At 39.6% G+C, this 6,000-nt stretch overlaps 1 long non-coding RNA gene across 1 annotated transcript in view; it reads left to right on the forward strand.

The window, feature by feature from the left end:
- The window catches only part of LOC125325527, a 48,213-nt gene extending 42,651 nt beyond the window's left edge, over window positions 1-5,562 (forward strand). The window contains exon 5 of the long non-coding RNA XR_007203370.1: window positions 4,429-5,562. This is a non-coding gene — a long non-coding RNA (uncharacterized LOC125325527). The remainder of the gene's footprint in view (window positions 1-4,428) is intronic.
- Window positions 5,563-6,000: the final 438 nt, after the last annotated feature.

Genomic DNA, 6,000 nt, shown 5'->3' on the forward strand with positions numbered 1-6,000 from the left:
AAAAAACATCCTAAAAATTAATATTGCCTACAATGCATTGACTTGCTGCAATACCTACCAAACCATCTTTAACAGTATGATTTAAATTGCAAAATTGACATGGCCAGTTTCTAGACCTTGACTTTACCTGGTAAGGAGATCCCTGATGTGGAGGGGACTATTACTAAGATTCTGAAGTTATCCTCTGCTCTGAATGAAAAAAAATATTCATGCCTTTAGGGGTTGTGGGTCCTTGCTGTGATTTACATAACTTACTGTGAGCAGCCATGGCAGACACCAATTACAGAGAACTTTGTAACTGCTCTACCTGTAGCTCCCAGTGGAAGCCATGTTTCTGTTGTATTAAATCTGTACAGAAATGACAATGGGAGAAAGGGAAAAAATAAATGATGCCGTGAACATTATAAGCAAACCTTTGGGAACAACAATATATGTACTGTGGTGCAACAGATAATGCAATTTTGCTCAACATTTCAGAGAACATGCAGGCTAAATAAGAAAAAAAACCAACAAAAACCCCAAAAATAAAAACTAACCAAGAAATCCAAAACAGACAGGACCTGTAACGACACTTTGCCTTTCACAACCACTGCAGTTTTGTCAGGCAATAATCTTGAAAGTTGAAAATGTTCCCGTTATGTGTTTGGTTTGGAAAGGAAACATGGCCAGGTACAAAGAATAATACATTTACAAAAGTGTCATCATATGCAGTGCAGGGAAGGAATTCTGAATTTCAGCCCAAATAAAAAAAAATTTGCTGAAAACTGTCTCAAAATCTTATGGAGTTAGTGGAATTAGTATTCACTATGGAAGTATCTGTAAAGTAGTTCACTGTACCATTAAAGAGCTACTGCACAGTCTGAACATAACCTGGTGGGTAGTGGGGACCTGCTGCCACCTCCAGAGGAGAGCAGAGAAATCTGGAGGCACAGTTCCATCTCTCTGTGTACATGGCCTGGCACAGAAGCGTGAGCTATGGCACAGCTACACATTTATCCAGGCTTCCTCTAGGCTTCAGAGAGAAAGAAGTAGTCCTTTGTGCAGACAAGGGTGCAAATATTGTGCAAATATTCTGTGCACCAGGCTGTGCTTGGAGTCCTGCTGCAGAGTGGTCTGCACCAGCTGGGCCATCTGCTCTGTGAAACTTCATCAGAGTGCTGGCTGGACTGCACGTGCTGGGGTGCCTGGAGCTACACTGGGACACAGCTCAGATCTTTGTCTTGTAAAAGCCCTGTAGCCCTCTTGAAATATTTCTATTGGGACCTTAAAGGCTGTCAGGAAGCACTCTGACGTTATGTTCTCAGTGCTTCCTGGAATGTTAGAAAACAGCAAGAAAAGCTCCAATTTTTGACTTTTTTGTCCAAAAAACCCAGAATATCCTTTTAAAACAAACAAACAAGCAAGCAAGCAAACATCACCCAACCAAGCAAGCCAAAGCATCAACAGCCCCTCCCAAAAAACCCAACCAAAACCCAGAAAACAAAACCTCTTTAAAGAGGAAAAGAGAAGTAAGTTAGGCTTTCTGTCTTACCTACTAGTACTGCTGGTGAAAGGATGGAAGACTGGGCACAAGTGGAAGGATTCAGCAACCTTTCAGACAACCCATGCCTGTATGGTGCCATGACTGGGTCCACTTTAAACCTAAGTGAGAGTAGAAATGTTTTGTCTTGCTTGTGTTTCAGATTAACTTTTCAGCTCCTACCATTGCTGGTTGCTCGGGTGGGGGTTTATTCTGAATTGAGCAGGTATCTACTAGAGTTTTCTATCTATTTGTATTGGCCAAAGACGTAAATTTCTTCTTTTCTCTGTTGTTGGTTTTATAATAGCCTGTTGACCTCTGGAACCTAGCAAAATCACTTTTGGAACATTTGGAAAATTTGGAGTAATTTTCAGTGTATTTAATCTTAAAAATGTTAAAAAAAAACCACTTGGAAAGTGAATTGACAGAATTGAAAACTAGAACTTGAGACCTCATGATCAGTTCTTTTGCTCTTCATTAGAACTTGCCCTTTTGGTTAACAATCCCGTATAAAAAAAAAAAATCCATGAAAGTGGTTGTAACTGAACTAAAAGTAGATCCCACTTTGTCTCCTCTCTTGCATGAATCAATTCTGTCTGCAGCACATAACCTGAAGAAGTGTTTCTCACAAGTTCTGCGAATTTTCACATACACTGAAGTCAAAAGGTCCCAAACAATCTTATTTGTGTCTCAAGAGCTAGAATTGATAGTCTGCTATTTCTGCATGCTCTAGACAAGGAGGAAAATGATGGATGAAATCCACAAAGAGCTGAATTAACTTTGTCAAGATACATTAAAATTAGTCTAAAATATTTGTAGCTGGTTGCTATCTTCATCTGGAAAACCGAGCATGTTCGTCTCTGAACATTGGCAGCAAACCAGACCAAGGACTCTCTGTGAGGATTTTTTTTTTGTCTGGACTGAGCCACGGGAGCATGTCACAGTGAGTCCAGGAGCCTAATCCTCCAGGCATTCATCATGGGGCTTGGGCTCCTTGGCCCATCCCAGAGAGAAGTTTTTGTTTCACTGGACCTTCTCTCAGCATGGGGTAAGAAGGGCTTAACAATCATCTTTGCATGCCAGCTCCATGATGCTGCTGGTGAAAACAGACCACTTTATGGATAACTTATGCTATGATGGCTTCATTATAAATGGAAGTGAAGTCAGTAATTTTCAGCACTGTACCATATACTAAAAATTCTACAAGTCTAAATGTGATTGAAAATGGGAAAGCAAGTAAAGTGTTGCTAAACAATAGGATTCTGCAGTACCTCAGGAGCCTACAAAATCCCTTTACCTGAAATTCAGAGTCTTAACTGGATCACAGGACAGGTCAAAAAAAAATTGTTCATTTTGCTGTCTGTGCTCCCCTTAGTCTCCCTTTGTGCATCACACTCCTGGAAGGCACCATCATCACAAAGCCAATGAAAAAACCAGTCATTTTTATCATGATTCCAGGGATAGCAGGTTACACAAATTTGCAGAGGAGCTCACTCCAAACACACATCCTAGGTGATGGGATTAGACTGTTGTTCTCTAAGGACCAATGCTTGCAGACATTTTTAATCTATTAAGTCCCTAATAAAACCTAATAATGTAATCTTAACTAAAGCTATACTTGTTGTATTCATTCCACTGCAGGTGTTATCCCATAAACATCATTGCACATTTTATTGAAGGGAGTGAGATGGTGACTTTTGAACCTCTAAGCATATTTAATTGCTATTTTAAAAATTTAAACACCTTTTTATGTCTCACATATTTCAGTTTTTCTGCCTGTCTCAAGCTGAAATAGGGTGCTGTTTCAAACATTGCCTCATGTTTATGATCAAGGCAAGGTGCTCTTTGAGCATATGATATTCTACTATAGCAGAAAGAAAATAATTTTACAGAGTGTTTTTGCATATGCTATTAAGATTCAAGTCTTGATTTCTTCCCCTTCTAAACAGTGTCCCAAAGACCTGTGGTATCCTCTGTGTTAAGTGCCGGGTTCAAGAGATTAAGGGCAATGACTGGCATCTAGTTCACTTTTATTTCCATTTCAGTGCAACCTCACATCGCTATACATCTGTTTTGTTGATTCAGAAGAGCACTTGAGATGCTTTACAGTTGATTTTGACAAGTGCTACAATTTGATATGGGTAGATAATTCTTGCTGAGTTGATTTCAAAAGTACAGAAATTATAATTTTGAGTAGATATTACCTTTCTTTATGATCAGAATTTTCATGTAATATACTGTGCACTTAAGCTTCTTAATCACATTTTCTTTTTTTAAACATTACATTCTTTCCATCTAATCAAGTATTGCAAATTAAAATATTGTTCTAAATATATCTTATATTTTTTTTCAAGCACTGTGGACAGCTCATGCAAAACCCACTTGAAAAAGTGGTCCCTCCTAACCTTCTCACCAAAACTATTTGGTTTGGAATTTAATTAAGCAGTGAGACAGGACAGACTATATGGCAAGGTTGATTAATGCACACCTCTGGTGCATTTCACCTCATGCCTCCAGCACATCTGAGGTGTGGAGTAATCAGTTCAACTGCTTAGTCAAAGTGTCTTAATGTCATTATAAAATGGGCATATGTTAAAAAATAAAAAATTCAAATATGACAACCTATCCTTACACTACTAAATGTCATGCACTGAGATTAAATTTGGACAAAAAAAAAGAGTAAATGATTTAATTAAATTCCAGGTTTAAACACAACAGAATTATTTAGCTGAAATATTTTATGGAGTGATATGTGAGTGTTCCATCCTATTCCCTCTGCACCCCATTCCTTTGGAGTGTATCAAAACAAGTAACCCATCATCACCCCCAGCTTCTGACTCTTTCCTTTTTTCCCTCTCTGGTCTAATTCTTTACTCTCTCCTTTTTGTTTTTTTATTGTCCTGCCTCAGGCGTTTCTCCCTGACGTCAGTATTTACTGGGCATGAGCCTGTGCCCTCTTGTATTGGTGGTCCCCAGGTGCTCTTCAGCACATGGATTGATGAGGGAAGGATCTGTCCTTGGCTAACCTCTGTGAACACTGCAGTGGGGTTAACTCCAGATTTACACCGTGCAACTGACAGCTTAAGTAGTCTCAGTTGGAGGCTTTCAAAAGAAATTCTGGCTTGGTACTTCAAAGAAATATGAAGTAGGATGGGCAGAGAAGTCTTCAACTTTCAGAAGGGACAACCATCCCAACAGGTTTGTTTTCATCTGAAGGAGAATGGACTAATTTATATTGTTAGCAGAAAGTACTGTCAGAATGTAATCTGAGAAACAGCACAGTTACATGATCAGGATTTCCTGATAACTCTTCCACAGATACACATGAGAAAGCATAAGCTTCCACCTCACACCTTCGTGTGCCTCCCCCAAAGGCCTGATGCTCCAAATATCTACTTACTGTGTGGGCTGCTGGGACAGAGTTAATTTTCTTCACAGTAGCTGGTACGGGACTGTTTTGGATTGGTGCTGAAAATAGGATTGACAACACAGGAATGTTTTAGCTATTGCTGAACAGTTCTTACACAGCATCAAGACCTTTTCTGCCTCTCACCCCACCCCACCAACGAAGAGGCTGGGGGTGCACAACAGGTTGTGAGGTCAGGACAGCTGACCCCAGCTGTCCAAGGGATATCCCAGACCATATAGCATCATTCTCAGTATATAAAGGTGGAAGAAGAAGGAAATGTGGGATGATTTTCAGAATCATGGTGTTTGATTTCCCCAGTCACCATTACCTGTGATGGAGCCCTGCTTTCCTGGAGATAGGTAAACACCTGCCTCCCCATGGGAAGTGGTGAATGAAGTCCTTGTTTAGTTTTGCTTGCATGCATGGCTTTTATATTATCTATTGAACTGTCTTTATCTCAGCCTGTGGGAACCCAGAATGCAGAGAATATTTCTCTGCCTGTTTTGAAGGGTTTTACCCCCCTGGACAGTACTGGTTTTGGCCTTTGTCCATGGGAAAATTTGCCTAGCCTCTGGGAAGAATTTGAATCTACAATGGTGTGAATTAGGTGATAGAATACTATGTGAGATTATCACAGGGTGAAAAATTTAGAGGTTTTAGGTCTATTTGCATAGTAAATAGATAAAAGCAAAAAACATCAAAATTCAGGATTGTTGTTGTTCTCCAAACCTTCTTCTTCTTCCACTACTCCATATTCTGCAGTAGGAGTAGTTTGGGATGATTGGATAAAGAATTCTGCAGTTCCTGTCTACGTGATTTAGGAACTTGTTGGACATTGGTAAAAAAGTGAAAATATCTTGCCTTTTAAGTTTTCATGGGGTAATTTACCTTTAAAAAGGCTGTGAAATCTTGATAAGTTGCCTTCTTGCTGCATTCTCTGCTCTGTGCTATGTCTAGGCCACGCCAGTGGCTTGTACTCCTTAAATAAGAATTAATAAACACCTATCTGGAGACTGAGAAGCATGAAGTCCCATTTGCCTCCTTTTTTCTCCTGGAAAAATCTGAACATGTC

Source organism: Corvus hawaiiensis, chromosome 4 (genome assembly GCF_020740725.1).
Source record: "Corvus hawaiiensis isolate bCorHaw1 chromosome 4, bCorHaw1.pri.cur, whole genome shotgun sequence".
Classification (NCBI taxonomy): Eukaryota; Metazoa; Chordata; class Aves; order Passeriformes; family Corvidae; genus Corvus; species Corvus hawaiiensis.